Here is a 22430-nt window from a genome sequence, read left to right on the forward strand (position 1 = left end):
GTGGTGGGCCCAGGTGGAGGCTCTTACTGGCCCTGCTGATCCATCTTCCAAGGGCCGCCTGGGATTCCCTAATGACCCTCAGCTTATGACCCACCCCAGGGCCTGCTGACGACTGACTGACCTGGACCCCTGTGCAGGCCTGTTCTCTCTGCATCTTTTGTACCCCAAAAATGGGTGACTGGGAAGGTCAGGATCCACTGCAAGAGCATTGGGGCCTCGGGAAGCCAGTGTGGCACCCCAGGCCCTTCCCTTCTCCTCAGGCTGCCTCAGTGGACTAAGGCTTTTCTAGAAGGACTGTGAATTTTCTCAGGTTCTTCCTTGAGAAGCCAGGAGCAAGACTGGAGCCTGGGGACTGCCCTTCCAACCTGCCTCCTTCCATCTCCAGGTGTGACGACTACAGGAAAGGACACTTGCATTCCTGCTCTCGTCCCCTCTTTCCCTCTGCCCCTCGATTTATCCAGTCCTCCCTGAGTAGGGTCTGAGGGATGACAGGGGTGAGTGGAATGCTCATGTCTTCTGGCTGTCCCCACTCTTTCTGAGCTAAATCCCATGACCCTCCCTCTTTCCCCCACACCCACCCACACCCTGCCCTCATCCTAGGGGAGTCCTTGTGCAAACCACTCCTGGGGGCTCGGTTTCTTCACTTGTGACATGGGTAGAGTGGTGGGGGTGGCTGGGAGTTTTCCTGTGTTCCTGTGTTCCCTAAGGCTCCTTGCACTCCAACTTGCTGTGCTCGCCTGAAAGGTCAGCACCCCCACTGACAGTTTTTTAGGGATCATCCTGGAGCCTTTGTGTCTGTTGTGCAAAGGCCCTGCCCTTCCTCCAGGGCACCTGGAAGAGCACAGATGTGCACAATAAAAGGGCTCCCCAATCACTCCTGAGGTTTTAATTAAAATTTGTGCAGTGCATAGAGAGGCAATGTCAGGTTAACAAATCATGGCACTGTCAGGCTTCCCAATTTTTCATTCTGATCTGGGCAGAATAATGGGTTCATTTGTCATTGTGCAATGAGAGGGCCTATCTTCATTTCTGTCAGTAACAAGAAGGGCTCTGAGAACTGTGGGCACCGGTTGGAAAAGGGGCAGGGACCCAGGGCAGAAGGTAGTGGGAGGAGGGTCCTGAGGGAGACATCACACGGATGGAGAGGGCACACATTCACTGAAGGCTCCGCAGCCCCTCCAAAGTGCCAGACCTTGTTCTGGGGTGAAGACAGAGAAAGAACACAGAGCTGGGGCTTGAGACAGAGGCCGGAATGGAGAAAACAAAGGGATGAGAACAGGGTGGAGGGGTAGTGAGATGGAAGGAGCTGAGAGCTAAGGTCTTGGAGAGGAAAGGAGCAGAATTCTCAAAATGAAATAATTGGGGAATGTACCTGTGCCAGATACAAAACGGGGAGCCTGTCCTCCTGGTACCCCTGCCCACACATCCACCCCTCCATACCCCCATGTACTTATCTCCATATCCACACCCCCACATGCACATGGGCATACACACGTGTGCTAACTCATACACGCAGTGGCTGGGATGTTCTCAGACCTAGACTATTCACTCAGGGACCTGGGCTGAGGGGCAGCCTGAATGGGAAGCTTCTGTACCCCCTTCCCTGGGTATGGGATGATGTCACTGCTCAGTCCCAGAATGTTTGAATATTAAGCCTGGGAAGAAACTTAGAGACCACCCAGTCTGATCACTGTCAAACTCTGCCTATTCTAGTTTCATCCATCGGAAAATTGAGGCCAAGAGAGGGAACACTGGGCCTGGTGATGGCAGAGCCAGATCATCTCTGATGCCAATCCCTCCGTTTCTAATCAGTGCCGACCCTGTGCCTGCGTCTGCAAGGTGCTCTGGAGGCGTGCCTGGCAAAGCCCTTCCCTGGGGAGCTGGCATGAAGGGTATCTGGTGACCTATGGCCCCAGCACATCCTAATGGGGCCTGAGGGCTCTGTTTTGACTAGGGTCTAATCTGGACTAGGTCAGAGGTCTGGGTCCCAGCCCAGCAGCATCACACTTAATGTATGACACATCTGCCCTCCAAGCATTAGTCTTGTCTGTCAAAAAATATGTGCAACTTGTGCTCCAGAACAGACAGGCAGGGATGAGCCATGGACGGCACCCTCCATTTGCTCTCCATCTAGCCTCTGGGTCATCTCAGGGGAGGGGAGGTTGGTGGGGGCAGCGGCGGAGGCAGCTAGGCTTGAGAAGATTGGAGGAGGGCAGATGAGCGGGTCACACTGGCAATGAGCGGGTGGTCTGGCTTAAGTGTGGGCTGTGGGTTCACCGAACAGAAGCCAGCAGCTGGGGCGGAAGTAGCCGAATGTGGTCGGCTGTACAGATCAGTCACCAAGAGCTGTGGGCGGGTCAGCGGGTAGGCCACGCCCTCAGGGCGGGGCTGAGGTCCGGGGGCGGGGCTCTGGTGCCGCAGTCCCCCAAGGGCTTGCTTTTTGGAGCGCAGATGGAACTGAAGTAGGCTCTCGGAACGAGTTTAGTGTACTTTTACATTTCTTATTTCATCCTCCCAAGTGGTCAATATTTTATTTTATAATATGCGTAAAAGTCAGATCATTGTAGAAAAACTGGAAAACACAGAAATGCAAAAACTTGATGAAAATTGTCTAGTTGCTCACCCCAAGGGATGGCTATCATGACTGTTTACTGTAGTTCCTTCCATACATTTTCTATGTAGATATATGCGTTTACTTGGATCACAATGACTTCTTTGTACTTGTTTTTTTATGTTGGTTTCTTTTTTGCTTTTCCAACTGGTTCTGAACAGCCAGATCAGCTCATGAATCGAGGACACTGAGCTGTCACCAAATCTAGAAACCTGGGGGACAGGCCACTGGGCCAGGAGAAGAGCTGGGCTTGAGCTCACTTGCTAGCCAAGTGATCTCAGGCAAGTCACTTCACAAGAGGAATGACGGGGTGGTGAGGAAACAAACAGACCCCAGCCCAAGTCTGGGTGGGAGGGTGTAGTGTGGAGCCCATTTTCCTTGGAAGAGGAAAGGCCTGGCTCCAGGTTCTCCCAGGCATAGGCCTGGGGCCAAGGACACAGGTTTCTCGACGATATGAAGAAGCGCTTGCTCATCAGAGCTGTGGGCAGAGGGAATGAGCTCCCTATCACAGGAGGGCCCCAAGTGGGGGCTGGCCAAACTTCTAATCGGGGGTGTCCTACTGCATACTCAGGTATCAGGGGGAGACTGCACTGGGGGCATTGAGGCCCTGTTTTGTGTGTTTCTGGCCCTTGGGATTGGTCTTTATTCTCTTTTGTGTCATTTATCACAGTATGTCCCAGACTTTGGACTTTCATAGTCCAATAAAATTTCCAAAAAAAATTTTTTTTCTTTTCTTGAGGAAGGGCTAGCTAGAGATGCCAACTTTCTAATTTTGCCAAGTAGGGACATTAAAAAATGTCATCCACACTCACCATCATTTGATTTTTTTTTTTTTACATGTTCATTTTAGAACAAAAATGTAAGAAGCATCTAATCTCAGAAGCAAGAACAATTCTTCCCAAACCCATCCCTTTTTGTCTTTCTTTATTTTTCTCCCTTTGTTACCAGGACAAGAATTTTGTCACTGATCATCAGGTCCTCAGATTAGCTTTCGAGGATTTAGATCTGGGAGTAAAATTTCCCTCCATGTCTTTCTAATTCTAGTCAAAGGAGGAAGGTTGCTTCTCAAAATGAGCAAGAAGAGGCTTGCTGGGAGGTGCGGGCCCACGTATCCTTGCATCCTGTGGCCTCAAGGATGGGAGTACCATGACTCACACTGCCCAGAACACATCTCTGGAAAGGCTTTAAGAACTGGGCCCCAGGGAGCTCTGGGTACTGCTATAACTTGGCTCAGGGTCTTGAGTGGTCCGGGAAGAAAGCTCTGTTTTCTTGACTTGGATTCATTTGTGGAAAAACTGGGCTGGTTAATATTGGGAGGGGTCTGCCTGTCGGCAGAGAGCAAGGTGAGAGGGTGACCTGGGTAGCAGAGGGGGAGTGGGATAAGCCTGGAGACAAAAATGCCCTGCTGGCCTGGGGCAGGGTAGCCTCTTCACTGAGAAGTTTCTGTTTTCTTTTTGTCTGCTGCTCTCTTTGGCGTATTTAAAAGTAATTAGCTCAATGTTTCTCTTCTTGTAAATAATGGTCTTGCTTTCTGTAAACATGGATGAGAAGTGGTGGGGTGTGGCCTGGGTTTCTAGTTTCCGGGCCCAGGACAGCAGGCAGCAGGATCCCAGGGAAGATCTTGGGGTCGCAGAGCTAGTATGATGGAAGCGCGCATGCTAAGTGGGCACCACACTTCTCTGACCTCTTCCCATCTTCCTCCTGGGGTTCCTGCAGGCAGGTGGTCTGTCCACAGCCCCACCCTCACTGCATTTTATCCCAGCATCCACTCCGTAAAGCACAGAGAGACTGGAAAACCTGCCTGAGGAGTCAGGAGCCACTCCTGGTGTGGCTGTCCATCTTGGTTTCTACCTCTCCCCAGTTTTTCTGAGCGGTTCTGATGCCTGCTTAGAGGCCAGACCTGTGTGGTTCCCATAGCTGGCAAAGAACTCACTCCGAAGGCTTTCAGCAAGGAAAAGTCCTGATATCTATTCAGCCTCTTGAGAGCAGGAATGGGAGTGTATTTTTTTAAAGTTTTTTAGCTTTTAAATCAAAATTATTCATGCATGCCAAGAGTCCAGTTGCCTTGTGAGTGTTACCACCACTTGCCTTCTCTGGAGGTAAACATTTTGGCTCTCGGCCAATTCTTGGCACTTGCCTCCATGTCTCTAAAGAGCACACTGTATTGACCCCTTTTGACATCTCAGTCTTCAATTCCCCTGGAATAGAGGGTTAGCTCTTTCCCTTCCCACTGTGTATCCTGCACATCATTCCACATGCCACTGTCCTCCCAGTATAGTTATAAATAATTTTGGTTAGATCAGTCTGTAGTGTTTGCATCATTATGAGTGTATTTGCTCTTCAGAACTAAGCCTTGAAATAGATCATGGCTCCTTTTCCCTTTCTGCACATTTTTTTATTATTGTCTTTCCTGGATATAATCATTGTTTTTGCTTCATTTTCTGTGCACTTATCATCAAGTCAACACCAAACCTCTACCAGTCTTCTACATTTCCTCTTAATGTATCCGGAAGTGAGACATTTTCTATACATTCCATTCTCTTAGTGAAATTTCTCTATGAGCCTTCTGACCCGCGCAGAGCAGGGCTGGGTTGCCCTCTGCGCCTGGTACCTGGTACATGTCGTTATCCTGGGATCTCTTTTCCCAAGCGTCCAGGGTCCTGTCACCGCTCCCTCGGATCTTGCATTTCCTGTCTTCCTCTCTGTTACTTCCTTACTGTTTTGGTGGAGCACATCTTGAGGTAGCTTCCCAAGGAAGGGTGCCTGGGGGCAAATATTTTGACACCTCACATATACTATCACATATCTGATAATATTTTTATTCTGCTTTTACATTTGATTGAGAGTTTAGACGGAATTGAATTGTAGGCTGGGTGTCCTATTTTTCAGAATTTGGAGAGCATCACTCTAATGCATTTTAGCTTCCACTATTGTTATTGAGAAATCCAAAGCCTTTCTGTTTCCTGATCTTTTTTTGTGACCTGTCTTTTTTTCTCTCTCTCTCTCTTTCTGGAAACTTCTCTTTGACCCTAGTATTCTAAACTTTCCAATGATGTGAGTTGGTATGCGTCTTTTTCCCTGTGTCCTGGGCACGTAGAGGACCCATCCCATCTGGAAACTGTTGTTCAGTTCTAGGCTGTTTCCATGAATTATTCTCTTTGATTATTTCCCCCCTCAGGTTTTCTTTATTTCCTCCGTCTGGAACTCTCATGTCTTGATGTTGTACATCATGGATTAACCCTTCACTTTTCCTCTCTTCTCTCCTTTTTTCTCTGTCTCCTTGCTTTTTTTTTCTGGAAGATTTTCCCAATTTTATCCTCTTAATGTAGTTTTTCATTTCTGCCATCATGCTTTGAATTTCCAAGAGTTCATTTTTATTGTCTGTTTACTCCTTTCTAAAATGGTATCCTCCATCCTCTTTTTCCCAGAGGCAAAGTCTTCTCCAATCTTTTTCCGAAGTCCTTTTTCCACCAGCTTGTTTGGGTCTCCGTCTTTTATGTCAGAGGCCTTCTTTGGGTATCTGGTAATCATCTGCTCATAATGAAGAGTCAGGGGTGGTTGCTGAAAAGCTGTGTCCAAGCTGGAGTCTTTGTTTATCGACTGGGGTTTATTGACTGCGAGCTTCCCTCGAGGGTGAGCTGAGAGGGCTATTTCCTGAGGCCTCCCTAGAGAAGGTGGGAGTAAAGTTCTTGCTGCCAGTATTCTGGAGCTAAGTCGGGGAAGAGGACTGGTGAGGTCTCGGACTTCAGCACACATATGTTTGCTTAACCCCCAGTTGTCTCGTGGCTGAAGTCCCCTGTGCAGAAAGACCCTATTATACTCTCTCCAGAAGTTCTCTCTTCTGCTCTCCACTCCAAACCTCCCAAATGTTGCACTTAACTGGTGTCCTCAAGAGCTCCCGTGCTGTCTACTCCTCTTTTCTGTCCCAACACCACCATCCAGCCCAGCCAGGCTACACTGTGCTGGGAGCTCCCTTCCTCCCTGTCTACCCCTGGGAAATGACACTCCTGTCCCCTTGACTTCATTTTTAAGGAGACATTTCCACAGATGAGACACATTTGTGGAGACAGTCTGATGAATGGCTTCCCACCCATTCATCCGGCAAGCAGCTCTACGAGCTGTGCTCTGAGTGAGGTTTTCTCATGAAATCCTCATGCCTTTTCTCATGAAATCCTGCCCAAAGGGCAAACAGGAGAATCAGAAGCCATGGGGTCTGTGCAGGGCTTATATTCTGGCCCCCACTCCCCGATGCTGAGGCCCAGGCAGGCACACCCACACTACCCAGTGGGTATAGCCCCTGCTGGAGACCCAGCCTGAGACACCCTGGGCATGCTCTGCCAGAGTCCCCTCCCCACTTCTTAGGAGGCTGCGTGACTTCTGGGGCAGCCACGCAAGTCTGGGTCCAGTGCCCCTCCCTGGGAGCCCCAGAAAGACCAGCTGGGCCAGGCCCGGGCTTGGCACTCTGGCACCTGCATATCAACTCAGCACAGCCTCAGTGGTTGAGTTACCATCCACACTGATATGTGGGAAGCAGAGGGTCAGAGTGGGTGGGCAGTTTGTCCAGTGAAAACGCTGCTATTATAAATGACCATCCTGCTCTGTCTTTCAGAAACTTGGTCTGGAAGGGGTCACAGAGGCCTTTGAATTCCTGAGTACTTTTTACATGGGGGATGGTAGATCTGGAGAGACTGAATCCACCTGCCCTGCTGAGAAGAGGTTGGGTGGAGGGGAGGCAGTACCCGGATGCCAGGAGTCCTCCAGGTTGGCTTTTTGATCAACTTTGTCAGAGCATTTTTAGGGCCATCACCTCACCTCACCTCCCAAGGGTGAACAGGCCTTTACGGATAAAGAAACAAGGTCCACAGACAGGGTGTGACCTGCACAAGGTTGTTGCCAAGTTTGGAACCCAGGCCTCTGACCCCAGCCTAGGCTGTCCCCACAGCTTTCTGAACCCTCACCACACCCTGAGGAAACTCCGGCTGAGATCAGATTCCCCTGTGAGGAGCTGGCCTGCCTGTTCCTAACATTCCTCTTTCGGTGGTCCCCCCAGCACGCTGTCTTCGGCCAGAGGGCAGAGACCTCAGTACAAGAACAGGCAGCAGGCTGGGCGGGGGTGTCTGATCACCCACGGCCCAGACAGGGACAGCCTGACACAGTGGTAATCCTCATGCCAGACCCAGGGTGATCCACCCTCAGATATCCTCCCTGACTTGCTAAAAAGAGCAGCAGATTAGATGGTCAGAGCAGCTCTAATTTCCAGTCCTGAATGTCCACTGCCATCAGTCACGTGCCCTTTCCACACTGTGCACTTGATGATCCTAGCAGGTCTATAAAGCAGTGGTATTTCCCCCTTCTACAGATGAGAAAACTGAGTCTGTGCACAGTTAAAAGCCCTGCCAAAGCCACGCAATTGCAAAAATATTTCTGTTCTCTATACTCCTCTGTCTTCTGGGAGAAAGTGAAATCAAGGTCACCAAACAGGTGTATGTCTGTGTGTGCACTTGCATGTGGCTGGGGCAGGAAGGAGGATGGGGAGGAGCTGGTGGCCCGGACAGCTGGTGATTGAGGGGGGAATGGCTTTTCTCACCTCTAACTGGGATGCTCTCCCAAGCCCACCCTTGGGCAGCAGGTCACGTGTGTGCATCTCGTGTGTTGGGGAGGCCTGTACTTGGGTCCAGCTCATTTTGGCAGGGCCCCTGCCAGAGTCCAGCCTCTCAGGATCCTGTGGCAGGCCTGGGAATTGTCTGATTCCCAAGTCCCCAAGCCAGGCCCCTCCCCTGGGGCCCAGACTCCTCAGTGGAACAAATGTTCCACTGAGAATGAAGAGAACAAAGCCTCCCAGGCCCCACCCCAAGCTCCACCTCACAGGGCCTGAGGGCTCTCTGAGCCTTTCATCTCAGAGGAAGTAAGCTGGCTCTCCCAGCACCCTCTCCCAAGATAAATACTGGGGGCTGATCAGGGACCCAGCACCTCCCCAAATGCAGTGGGAGACCTCACCCAGAGCCGCAGGCACGGCCACAAGGTCCTTCAGCAGAGTTACGGCCAGCTGACCACCCTGTCCCACCCCCCGGCCTGCCCTGAAATCCATGCTGCGCAGGGCACAGTGCGGGGATGTCGCACGCACATCACCTCATTTAATCCTCAGCCGAACCCCTGGAGGAGGGAAGCAGAGGAGCGAAGGAGCTAAGCAACTCCTCCCGGCTGCAGGGCTGCTGAAAGGCAGCAGTCCCCACCTCCAGTGTCGCTCCCTCTTCCCAGGGGGAGGGTCTGGACTCCCTGATGTGGAGTCAGAGCCAGGAGGGCAGTTTGGCAGCTGGTTTACTCCCTGCATCTTCAAGCATCATTAGATCTTTTTTCTGACAACTCCATCAGTTAGCAGGGCTCTGAATTGGCAAAAATCTGTATTTAGACATTTAGCCAAAGAATTAAGAAACGGTTGGTTTCAGAAAAAGCTCAGTGATATAGGAAGCAGTTAGCAGCAGGGAGATGGGATCTGGCCACCAGCCTTGGCTGCACCACTGACACCAACGGCCTTGGACTCTTCACTGCTCTTCTGGGGGGGCCTCAGTTTCCTCCTCTTCCAAATAGGTGTGATGCCTCCCACCAGGTAGTTAGGAGAGCCTGGAAGATGGGGAAGTGCTCTGGGTTCTAGCTGCAGCTTTTCCCTCTGCTAGCTGACTGGCCTTGGGCCAATTCCCTCCTTCTTGGTTGCATCCTTCTACCGGGACCTCTGGGCAAGGCACAGATAACCTGCAGCTCTAAGCTGGGAAGGATGGGGGTGCAGGGAGCCTGTAGGGATGGCCAAGTACAGCCGCTTCCCCAGTGCATCCTGGCAGGTGGTGCCTCTAGAAGAGGGCGGTGCCAGGCACTCCCCACTACTCACCTGGTTGCAGTTTGCTCAACCTCTATTTGACGTTGTTGTCTGGGGCACAGCTGGAGAGGTGCTCTGTTTTCATATGCAGAGTGTGAGCATTCCCTGCCGCCTCCTGTCACATCTTATTGGATCCTCTTATCAATCCTCGGAAGTAGCTACTGTTATTGTCCCCAGTTCCAACCAGAGTCAAACCAGGACCAGTGACCACAAGACCTGCTCTCCTTGCTTCTTACCACACTGCCCACTTCTGGGAGGCCTTTCTCAGCCAGTCAAACCCACCCAGGCCTTTAGTTTGTTCTGTCAGTGATTTATGATTTCCCTCAAAGCTCCCCAGTGCAGACACCGGATTACCCTTGGGGGCACTTGGGAGGCAGGTAGGCTTCTTTACTTTAAGGTGGGAACGACAAGTCCCCTTTGCAGGGCCGGCGGCAGGATTCAGTGAGAGGTGTGTCCCAGCCCTCCCTAGGCATACACATCATGTCACTGCTTTCCCCGGGAGAGGTGACCTGGGAGTCCAGGCAAGAATGGCCAGGCCTGTTGCTGGATGAGGAAATGGAGGCTTCGGCAAGTGGCAGGATTATTAGGCGGCAGAGCCAGCCAACGAGGGCTGGAACTGGATACCAAGTATGTACCGGCTGCACTGGGCTCTGCCCCCTGGGAACCCAGGCCTGTGGCCCTGTGGCCATGGCCCCAAGGCCAATCTGAGAAGTGAATCCGGACTTTCTTCCAGAGGAGGATCATCTTCCCTCCCTGCTGCCTATGATGGGATCATTTAAAAAGTATTGCTTGTTCCCGAATTGCCCATCAGCACAGCCAGAACAGGCTGCAGGGCTTGGGGACATGCTTGTCCATCACTCTCGGCCCAGTCCTGTGCTTGTGGAGTACAAGATAAACAAACCCCATCTCAACTTTTCAAGAGTCCTGGTCCCAAGGGTTCTTCTCAGCCTGCTGGCTTGAGGCTTTATTCTACTCATGTCTTTTCTGATAACTCCATTTGTGCCCCCAGAGACCTCAGACTTGTTTAAAAATAGAAAAATAAACAACATTGTTCCTCAAGTGTCCCCTCCCTGCTTTGAGCCTCCTAATGAGGTGCTGGCCAGGCTGGCCGGGGCTCTGTTCCCAGGATTTTCTATGCTCTGCAGGCCTCGAGAATGCTGCCGCCTCCACAGGGACAATACACCCCAGGGCTCTGAAGGGCTGCCCAGAGGCACGAGCAGCCAGTATAGGGGTAGGCATTGGGCTGCCTGCCTGGAACTGTAGGCCACTGGGTGCCACCATGCTGGGGTGCAGGGATCCATTCACCCAGGTGCAGAAGGACAGGACAGGCCCAGTGCAGACCCAATCACAGAGGGACCTTTCCCTCCTTTTAGCTCTAGCATCAGACCCAAACCAAGCCACAGGCCCCTTCTGAGACCCCCAGCACTGAGGCCTTCAAGTCTCCCAGGCTCATCAGGCTTGTGGTTGAAAGTCTTGGACTAGAATTTGCAGTTTGTGTATAACCTCAGTTTTCCCCACCTGAAAGATGGGCTTAATGATAGCAGCCCTGCCTACCTCAGGTTTTTATGAAGCTGGATGAGAGTATGGATGTGAAATTGCTAGAATGCTCCAGGAATGCAAGTGGCCTTTTAGGCAGGCTTCACAGAGGAATGGCCTCTGGAGGAAGGCAGTGGTTGAGCCTCTCGGAGTTGTGGAACCCCACAGGGGTGGGGGTGGTCCTTAGGTGTGAGCGTCAACCTCACACCATGGGCTTAGAGAGCAGGGGGCAACATCCCTTGAATGCCAGCAGGCTGCTGGATGGGCCCAAACCATACCACTCGGAAGGCAGCTAAGAAACAGGGGTGTTCCACCTGAAAAAAGGTGTGGCAGAGCAGAACCTTCTTTACGTATTTGCTGGTGGGTGGAGAAGGGATTAGACTTGGCCCAAAGACAGCGCTAAAGTGAGAAGGGGAGTCACGCTGAGGTTGGTTCAGGTGCCCTTGTCCAGCATGAACAGGCTGGAACAAGGTGCAGGGGCTCAGGCTTCAGGTGGCCTGGCCCACTTGCCCAGGAAGCTGAAGTAGAGACTAGGAGCAGAGCTGATCAGTGTCCTTCCATCTGCTGCAAGTCCCTGCGTCCTGAGCTCCTCCAGGCTCTGGGAGAGGGGTCAGCCTCCTCCCCTTTCTGCCTGAGGGCAAATGCCAGGGACATGCTCCCAGCAGGCCAGCCCACTGCCAACCCGGTATCAAGGGGAACTGAAGCAAGTGCCCGGGGCCAGCACACCACTTCTCCTGATGCAGAAAAGGCAAAGATTAGAATGAGGTTCTCTGGAGATGTCTGGAGGCACCTACTTCATCCTGCCCTGCTCCCTGATGACCCAGGGCCGCTCCCTGGGAGTGCCCCAAGGACTCCAGCAGCCCTGCTTCTGGGGGGGAAGTCAGGGAGAGCAGCTGACCGGGCAGCTCTGCAGCAGGGACCAGTGGTTCCTTCTGTGTACAGGCAGTGCCCTCCTGGCCCGCTGCTTCTGCTCTCTGCCCTCTCAGAGGCAAATGGCCTCTGAGATTCGGCAGACTCGCCAAGGACAGGGTAGGCTGCCTAGCAGGACCAGGCAGTTGAGGCAGCCCCACTTCCATCCTCAAGTGCAATCGCCCTTAGAGAGGCCTCTCAGCCAGCAGGAACCCCGGGGAGAAAGGGAGGCTGGGACCACTGCCTTCCCAGTCATGCAAACCGAAAGAGTTGGATGGCGAGAGCTGACAACGCCCTTAAAACTTGGTGGAATTATCAGGAAAAATGCTCACTACTTGCTAGTTCCCAGCCTGTGGCCAGGTACTTTGGAATGTATCTGGAAAGGTAGACAGAGACCATGAGGGAAACTGCGGCCTCCTCCTACTGAGCGTCCTCTCTCACGGAGTACGTCCTGCCAGGCCTTGCAGGAGAAGCCAAGTGCACTAGCCCCTCAGTGGGTCTGGAAGCCTAGACCAGCTCTGCCCCCGGGTGGAGCCCTTGACCCGAGGGTAAAGCAGAAAAGGGAAGTAGAAATGCCTGTTTCCAATCCTCTAGGCAGGAAAGTTTGTTTGTTTGCTTAGTAAATTGTCTCTGAAGTATACTTTCTTTTTTAACTTGCTTTTTATTTATTGTTAAAATTGTATTATCAGCATTAAATGCATTTTCTGATACTAATCTCTTAGCCCCCAACCACCCTAACCAAAACTGTCATTTTCTATTTTCTTTTGCCACCTTTCCCCAACCCGCAGGCACACTTTATTTTACGCCACTGTAGATGAGCGTAGATACATTAAAAAAAATTTTATTAACATATCATTGATATATACTCTCATGAAGGTTTCACATGAGGAGCAATGTGGTTACTACATTCACCCATATTATCGAGTCCCCCCATACCCCATTGCAGTCACTGTCCATCAGTGTAGTAAGATGCCACAGAGTCACTACTTGTCTTCTCTGTGCTACACTGTCTTCCCTATGATCCCCCCACACCATGTGTACTAATCATAATATCCCTCCATCTCCTTCTCCCTCCCTCCCCACATGCCCTCCCTCACCCCTCCCCTTTGGTAACCGCTAGCCCCTTCTTGGAGTCTGTGAGTCTGCTGCTGTTACATTACTTCAGTTTTGCTTCATCATTATACTCTGCAAATGAGGGAAATCATTTGGTACTTGTCTTTCTCTGCTTGACTTACTTTACAGAGCATAATACCCTCTAGCTCCATCCATGTTCTTGCAAATGGTAAGATTTGTTTCTTTCTTATGGTTGAATGGCTGAATAGTATTCCATTGTGTGTATGTACCACATCTTCTTTATCATTTACTGATGGACACTTAGGTTGCTTCCATATCCTGGCTATTGTAAATAGTGCTGCAATAAACATAGGGGTACATATGTCTTTTGAATCCGAGATCTTGTTTTCTTTGGATAAATTCCTAGGAGTGGAATTCCCGGGTCAAATGGTATTTCTATTTTTAGTTTTTTGAGGAACCTCCACATTGCTTTCCACAATGGTTGAACTAACTTACGTTCCCACCAGCAATGCAGAAGGGTTCCCCTTTCTCCGCATCCTCACCAGCATTTGTTGTTCCTTGTCTTTTGGATGTGGGCCATCCTAACTGGTGTGAGGTGATGTCTCATTGTGGTTTTAACTTACATTTCTCTGATAATTAGCCATGTGGAGCATCTTTTCACATGCCTGTTGGCCATCTGAATTTCTTCTTTGGTTAATTGTCTGTTCATTTCCTCTGCCCATGTTCTAATCAGGTTATTTGCTTTTTGGGTGTTGAGGCATGTGAGTTCTTCATATATTTTGGATGTTAACCCCTTGTCAGATATGTCATTTACAAATATATTCTCCCATACTGTAGGATGCCTTTTTGTTCTGCTGATGGTGTCCTTTGCTGTATAGAAGCTTTTTAGCTTGATGCAGTCCCACTTGTTCATTTTTGCTTCTGTTTCCCTTGCCCGAGGAGATGCGTTCACGAAAAAGTTGCTCATAGAGACACATTTTTTATTTTGTGCTTTTTTTTAACCATGAGGCATAAATGTTTTTTCATGTTGCTACATAATCTGTGCAATTATCATTTTAATGGGCGTAATTGCATTGAGTTCCGATTTACTAAACCATCCTTTCATTGCAGGGCATTAACATTATTTCCAGTTTGGGATTTTTTTTTTTTTTTGGTACTATAAATAATTTTGCAATAAACAGCCTCAGTGTATTGTTTCTTTGTTTTTAAGAAATATTTTCTTAGTTTGGATTTGCAGGTTCTCCTTGGAGGCATTAGATAGATAGGGCCATCCACTCTGGGAATTTAAACTATGCAGACATTAAAATAATAATTATACATAATGTAGCAACATGTAAAAAACATATATGCCTCAAGGGGAAAAAAAACACAAAATAAAAATCATGGGCTCTTAAATATGCTTTAACCGAAGTCCATGATAAACGACAGAGCCCAGTGGCACATCATTAGAGACGTCTCTATGAGTTGCCATATATTCACAAAGGTCACTTTGCATGTGGATTTTCAATAGGCACTTGTGCATGTGTTGGGGTCCAGTCCATTTCCACCATCCTCCTTGAGGACATTGGGCGAGCACTCCCCCAGATGAGCCGTGTGGGGGCTGCAGCACTGCTGGCAGGGTGACCTCAGGCTGCTTCCGCTCCCACAGCATCTCCTGCTGAGTCTGTGACCAGCCGTGGGCCCAGGTCTCCTCCTCCTGCACTGCTGTCCCGCTGGTACCATCTTGGAGGGAGCTGTAGTGGACCTAAGTGCCAAACTCCACATCACCTCCGAGACCCAGAGTCAGCTCATCCTGCCACCCCACCAAATGCCAGGATTTAGGGGACATTATCCAATCCTGCCCTTGGTCCTCCATGAGCTGGCAGCAGCGTTAGTAATAACATGCTCCTTGGCTCTCAGCCTGGACCTGCCTGCTGATCCAAGAACTTGACATCTCCACGTGCATTTTTCCATTTTAATGCGGCATCTTCCTGGGACACAATCCATGGAAGGAGCCCAGGTTTGAGGGTCAGACAGACCTGGGATCAGAGCCTGCTCTTCCTCTTATTTGGTTAAATTATTTAACCTCTTTGATCCTTGGTTTTCTTCATCTATGCAATGAACTTAGTGATAGTTACCATTTGGGTTATAAAGAATGAATGGGTAACACGTGTAAATGTGGCAGACAGTGCACCGGATGGGCAGTAAATGTTTAACCAGCACGGGTTTCTTTCCTTCCTTCCTGTTTCTCTTGGGCCCAAGGGAAAGCGTGGATAAGGTGCGGTGCCTAGCAGTCTGTGCTGACAGTAGCTCATTAATGAATGCCTGGGTGATGATGAATGATGGCTGGCTGGCTGGGCTCTTAGCAGTCAAGGGCAGCCTGCTGTTGGGGCAATGTTCCCAGGATAAAGGGGAAAGGGAAGAATAGGAAGTTGGGAGTTTTGAAAGTCCAATAATCTTAAATATCAGGGACTGAAACATGAAAGACCTTTGAGTTACTTTTGTTTGGACTTTGTGGTGTTAATAAGGAATCACTGAGGATCACAGAGGGAGAGAGTAGCAGCTACTGGGCTGGGGTGTGAGCCCGTTTCAGTTTTTATCAGTTGATTCAAAGTGAGGGGTGAAATAGATCAACTGTTGTTGCTTAGATGTGTTGATAAAAGAGATATTGTTGTCTTGAGGCAAAGATACACATTCTACAGAGTTCACAGGGGAACATGTTCCCAGGGTATGCTGGGGTGGGTGTCCCCGAACAGCTGCAAAGCAGCCCAGACACCATCTAAGAACCCTCCTGCTTGCCGACAGGAAGGCTACTTGTAAACAGCAGGCCAGAACTAGGAGGCTGTGGGCAAAGCGCAGCCTGCTGCTCCCGTGAGAAGCAGAAGAGCTCACAGTCTGGGGTTTCCTAAACTGTCCTAAGCCTGGACTTGCCCTGGGTGACCCCATCAGGTCAGAGTCTGCTGCTTTGCACAAACTGCCTTTAAAATACAGGTACAGATTGGGTTTTAACAGGTTTTCATACTGGCTGTTTGGAACTTTGCATTTTCCACAGAATAGCATAGAAAGTGTTGGGTTCCCAGCCTGAGCTGCAGGTTGACACTAATGCAACAGCATTAAAATAGACAAAACAATCCTGCTGCAATATCCATGGAGCCCTAATGCACCTGAGGATCTTCCTGCCTCCGAAAGTCAAGTTGAAATGGCAGTGAACCACCTTCCCTCCAATTAATTCTATGCCCTGTGAGGTACCCTCTCTCATTCTTCTGCTTTTTTGTACGATGGTGGGAGGGTTGTAAGGGACAAGGAAGAGGATCTCTTCTGTCTCCCTCATATCCCTTCTGCCTCCATCTCCCACACATCTGCTTCACTTCCTATCTACTCAAATAAAGCCCTTGACCTCCTCACTGATTTCCACAAAGACTCCACTCAAAGCCAAGTGCTGCGTGAATTTGGGTCAGCACTGCTGAAGCCTGGGAAGGGGCTGGTTTTGGAGCATTGACATGCCTCTCCTGCCCTTCTTCCATCTGTCCTCCTCACCCTCCACCTCCCAAAGGGCATTCAGGGGTCCCCATTTCCCTCCCTCCTCCACTGGGCAGAGAGCTCCCCTCTCCAGCCAGGCTACCTGGAGCACAGGGGTCTTCCCACTCACAGGACCTACCTCCCCAGATGCCCATTGCTTTAAAATGTCAATAGCAACTTTTCCCCTCCTTATCCTAGTAGTTCAATAAAACAGCAAAGTCGCAGGATCGAACTACAGTACCATTCATTCAAGAACAGCACTTTTTTGGTACCCTGGGAGAAGTGGTTTTCATCAGAAAGGCTAAGGTAGTAAATAGAAACATTTCCTAAATAAATCTGGCAGAAATTGTAAGAGGGAAAGCAGTTAAAGGACATGTTTGTAGGAGACAGTCTGTCACAGGTGGAACTGACTGTGAGCAATGTGGATCATGAAATAGCGAGGTCCCACGTGGGCCATGTGCAAGGCCTCCCTGTGCAAGGCCTGGCCGCAGCGTACTGGATCACGGTGGGGGTCAGGGAGCCAGAGGAAGGAAAAGGCAGCTTTGTGAAAACAAACCTTTTCAGGTTAGGCGTTTGCCCTGGGATGAGGCTGGAGGCCACCTGCGCTGTCCACTGCTTCTCCACACCTGCGTTGTTGCAGGGTGGGAGGCTGTGTCCCGGAAGGGAAGGGGGGAGGCAGCCTCTGATGTCACGTCCCTGCCACTGATTCGCACTGTGACTTTGACCAGGGTACTTAGTGTAGTCTGAGGCTTGACTATGTAAATGGCGGCTTGCATAGATACACGCTAGGGCCTACCCCTACAGGTGCTGACTCAGGGTTAAGGGATACAGACTTTGATTAAAGCTCCCTGTGGGACTCAGACACATAGCCCGTGTGTTAGCTTCTGTGTTTCTCTAAAGTTAACTGCAAAATGAAGTGATGCAGAGTTAGATACTCAACGTGTCTGCCCCTGTGGATACAGTGAAGATTCCTGTGGCCAGGATTCTCACCTGGCCCTAGTCAGCTAGCTCACTACACACATGTGGGCAATACATAGCTATTGACTCTATATAAAGAGTTCTGCCCAGTGCTCTGGGCGACACAGTGGCCTGGCCGTATGCTGCAGGAGAGCAGAGGACAGAGACTGAGACGGCTGCAGGGGCAGAGAGGCCCAGAGGCAGAGACTGGCTTGCGGCAAGCAGACTCGCTCTGAGTGGATGGGATTCTAATGACTGACCTGCCACCGTGGGAATGAAGTGGGGTATAAACCCTTTCACCCCAAGAACATTCCATCATCATTTCTTGGCCTCATTGAATCCACAGTGAACTTGCCTGGGGCTGAAACCCATTGTCAAGACAGCACCTCACACCCTCTTCCCACCAGAATTTCTCTCCTTTGAGTCCTCTTGAGATATCAAGCCTCTCACCTCACAGAGTCAGGCCCCTGGGCCACCCCAAACTCTATGAGACGTGCAGTCCCCTGAGTTCCTCTGTGCTAGCAGGTAACTCTTCTGGAAGGTTCCTTAGGGCAGAGGCAGGACCCATGGGTCTGAAATCTGTGGAGAGCCTGGCCTGGTGGGTCTAAGCCAGGTTTAGGCCACATGGTCCCATGGATGTTTAATAATATTTAACATTTTTACTGCCTTTCTCCCCTATTTGTTCCTTTAGTGATCTGCCTCCAGCTGCCAGCGGGACACATCCCCAGACTGTCCCTGCCAACCCATCTGTCCCTAGGAGGCAGCTCCCACACAGGCCTGCCCTTAGACTTCAGGAAGGCTAAACATCTAAAACAGAGATTGCCCTTCTCTCATACAACTGTCCTGGCCAACATTCACCTAAGTGAGTTTCTCATCCCCTCCACTCCTGCCCCCCAGCACTCCTGAAATGAAATGAAAATATCAGGCTGCTCTCCGTCTGGTGAAGACCATACACACTGATTTGACCTTAGAGGGGCTTCAGGGTCCAAGTTAAGCCCCACCTTTGCCCTTCCCTACATAAGATTTTTGTCCAGGTGAAACCTGGCAGCCTGGAGGAAGAGGGGAGAGCCTCAGGGCAGCACATGAAGGAAGGAAAGCCAGGCTGCCTGGTCTGTTTCCTGGTGCCCACAGCATCCCCAGTCCCTCCACATCTCTCCCCCTGCCCAGTCTGACCTTGGCTTCTCCTCTGTCTCTGTCTCCTGGCTGCTTTCTACTGCTGGGCCCTTGGTCAGGCCTACCTCCCAGTCCTCTGTCTCTGTCTCCTGGCTGCTTTCTACTGCTGGGCCCTTGGTCAGGCCTACCTCCCAGCACCCTACCCTGTCCTAGCTCTTGTCCATTCATTCATTACTTGCTTCATACACTTCTAGGTGTCTGTTTCTGAAGGGACTTCTTCAAGTGTCTGGGCTGGTCCCACAGAGGACACAGGTGGTGGTGCCAACCTTGTGGGGAAGGGGTGGCCAGGACTTCATTCAGTGCCTGATGTACAGTAAATTGACTTACTCATTTGCCACAAGAACTCAAAGTTCTGGTCATGAGTTACGTGTCTTTCATCCCTAGCTAAGGAAGCCACATCCCTCAGCTCCACTGCCTTGTTCTCTGGGCAACTACCAGCTGGTAGGGGCATGGGATTTAAGGTAATACCCAAACCTGTTCTGTGTGTACAGTAATGTGATTTTGTGAAATTTTCTTGGAAAGTATTTAATTAAATACCCAGTGGAGTCAAGAGTTGCACTGTGGACAGAGCACTGAATTGAGTCCTCCTCCTCTGGGCTTTAGCTTCTTCTCTTTGTAAAATGGAGTGGTAATATCTATCCTGCACCTGCGTACCAGAAAGTTACAACCTCACCCAATGACCTGCACAAAGTAGGGCTCACTCATGTTGGGTCTGAGCACTGGCTGAATGACTTCAACTCAACGCTGCCACCTCCTGGTAGAGTTACTCTAGTGTTGAAGAGTGACTCCTTCCACACCCAGAACTAGGGATTCCTCCTGGGCAACAGGGTTAAAGGAAAAGAAGCTTCCGCGAAGAGGCATTCTGCTCATCTGTTCTCAGGTCAGCCCAGAAGCTCCATCCCCCTGTGGCTTCCAAGCCACTGCCCCAGACAGGGTTAGAATGGGCCTGGAATTTCTGACCCTCTTTTTTCCCCCAGTGACCAACTCCCACTAATGGGTGAGGGAATGTTTCCTTTTCATTTAAATAAACATTTAAATCCTTTCTTTTCTATTATCAGCACTTAATACTGTTCACTGTCCTGAACATACTGCTTTCATTGAATACTACACATTTTGATGTTCTGTGTGTTCATTTCATTTTGTTAAATTACTTTCTAATTTTCCTAATGAATTCTTTGACTTTGAGGGTTTTCAGGATATTTTTCTGTTATTGATATCTAATGTAATTGTGGTGTGGTCAGAGAACATATCCTGTATGATTTAAATCCTCTTAAATTTATTGAGACTTGCTTCATAACCCAGAATATGCCTATCTTGGTACATGTTCCAAGTGCTCTTGAAAAAAATGTGTATACTGGGTAGAGTGTTCTATAAAATGTCAAATAAGTCAAGTTGGTTGATAGTCTTTTCATGACTTTTACATTCTCAATGATTTTTGGCCTATTGTTCTATCAATTATTGACAGAGGGATGTTGAAATCTCCAGCTAGTTATATATGTGGGTTTGTCTCTTTGAAGAGGATTTGAAGAAAAAGGTCTTTCATATTTACTGACGTATTTATTATTTCTGGTTTTCTTCATTCCTCCATGTAGGTGCATGTTTCCTTCTGGTATTTTCCCTCTCCCTGACGAGCGTCCTTTAATGTTTTTTGTAGCTCTGGTATGCTGCTGCTCAATTCTCTTAGCTTTTGTATGGGGGAGTGAAGTCTTTGCCTTTAGGTTTGAGAGATACTTTTGCTGGGTATAAATAAGAGGATGAGTGCCCCTCTTTTTTTCTCTTTCCCAGTTAAAGGTATCACTCCATATCTTTGGCTTGCTTAGTTTCTGACAAGAAATCTAGTGTCATTTTTATCTTTGTTCCTTTGTATGTATGTATTCTATACCCCTTCCCACACCAAAAAATATTTTTCTCTTTATTACTGGTTTTTAGCAATTTGATTATTCTGTGCTTGTGTGTGGTTTGATTCACATTTCTTCTGCTTGGGTTTTTGGTGAATTTCTGGAATTGATGGATTTGTGGTTTTTCTCATCATGCTTTCCTCTGACTTTTTGAACATATGCAGCATATTTATAATTGTTTTTTAATTTTGTGACTGCTTATTCTTCATTAGTGTCATTACTGTGTTTCTATTCATTGAATTTTCTACAGGTTGTGGGTCATGTTTTCCTACTTTTTGCATGATGCTGTTTTTTAATTGGATGCTGAGCATTGTGAATTTTACATTATTAGGTGCTTCACTGTGTTGTATTCAATTAAATGGTTTTGAGTTTTATTCTTGGGTGTAGTTTTGTTACTCCAAATGAGTTTAATCCTTTCAAGGGCTGCTTTCAAAATTTATTATGGCAAGATTTACTTATTATATCTTTCTTACATAACCATGGAATACTTACCAAAAGTAATAATAAATTGAAATTGGTGGGACACTAATGAAATTACAAACTTGACTTGGATTTCACCAGTTTTCTCACTGTGTCCTTTGTTCCAGCGTCCACTCCAGGACCCACGGTGCATTCAATCTTCACATCTCCTTTGGCTCCTCCCACCTGTGATGGTTTCCCACTTTTGTAGACCCTCCTGCCAGATGCGTTGTCTTCATTAGACTGGGGCTGTGGATTTGTGCAATGAATACCCTGAGGTGCCCTTTTCTTCACAGCAGATCAGGGGTACATGACAGCACCATGGCCTCCTACTGGTGATGCTGACCTTGATCTCTCAAGGTGCTGTTGCCAGGTTTCTCCAATGTTAAAGTACTTAGTGGACAAAGCTAGAAAGTACATGTGTGTAACTAACCCATGTATACTACATGCCAGTATTTATTTCTCTGTATCTATTCAGAGAGGCAAATAGATACCCATGAGTTCATAGTGATGTTTCTGAACCACATGTAATCTAGCCTTTCCCTCTTGCTTCACTCAGTGTGTTGTGCGGTTCTATAAGTCTAAACAGTACATAGAGGCATGGATCTGCTGGCTCAGTGCCACCATAGAGAACAGTTCCATCACCCTAAAAAGTTTCCTTGTGAGACTCCTTTGTAGTTAACCCCTTCCTTCTCCCCCAGCTGCTGGTAACCACACATCTGTTTTCCATCCCTAGAGTTTTGCCTTTTCCAGAATGTCATACATCCTCTGGATCTCTTTTACTTAGCAAAATACTTTCACCCACATTGTTACAGGAATAGATAGTTTGTTATTTTTTATTGCTGAGAAGTACCAGTGCACTGGTACCACACTGGGTTGATCCCTAAAACTCTGGCAAGATCTTGATATCTAGTATGAGGACGTCAGCCTCATTCCTCTTAGGAATTGCCTTGACTGTTCTTGATCCTCCATATGTCATATAAAGTTTAGGATCAGCTTGTCAATCTATACAAAAACATCAGCTGGAAGACTTTAGATTCACATTAACTCTGTGGATCAGTATGAGGAGAATCAACATCTTAGAAATAATGTGCCTTCGTCTATCTGAGGGAAGTTTTTAAAGGCACTGAAAACAAAGGACATTGTTACACTCTTCTCTGAGGACATGGAGTTTGCTTACCCAGTCCTGAGCAGATATGAGGCTTTCAGGCTGCACCCCCAGGGGGTCTGCTCCAATAACTTAAGGCCTCCACTCAAGACCCAGGAGGAGCTAGCCTCTCACTACCCCTCCCAACAGACACTGCCATCCATTCTTTTCCTTGACAGATGCTTTACATCTGTTTAGAGTTTTAAAAATATAAACATTCATCATGTCATTTTGAAATGAGTCGGTAGCAGACAAAATGAACAGAAATACTACCGACAAAATGAACAGAAATAAAGC

The 22430-nt window shown here is 48.8% G+C and overlaps 1 protein-coding gene across 1 annotated transcript in view; it reads left to right on the plus strand.

Annotated features, from left to right (window-relative positions):
- The window catches only part of CIB4 (calcium and integrin binding family member 4), a 45482-nt gene that overhangs the window by 8558 nt on the left and 14494 nt on the right, over positions 1-22430 (plus strand).

The sequence above is a fragment of the Manis javanica genome, chromosome 1, assembly GCF_040802235.1.
Source record: "Manis javanica isolate MJ-LG chromosome 1, MJ_LKY, whole genome shotgun sequence".
NCBI lineage: Eukaryota > Metazoa > Chordata > Mammalia > Pholidota > Manidae > Manis > Manis javanica.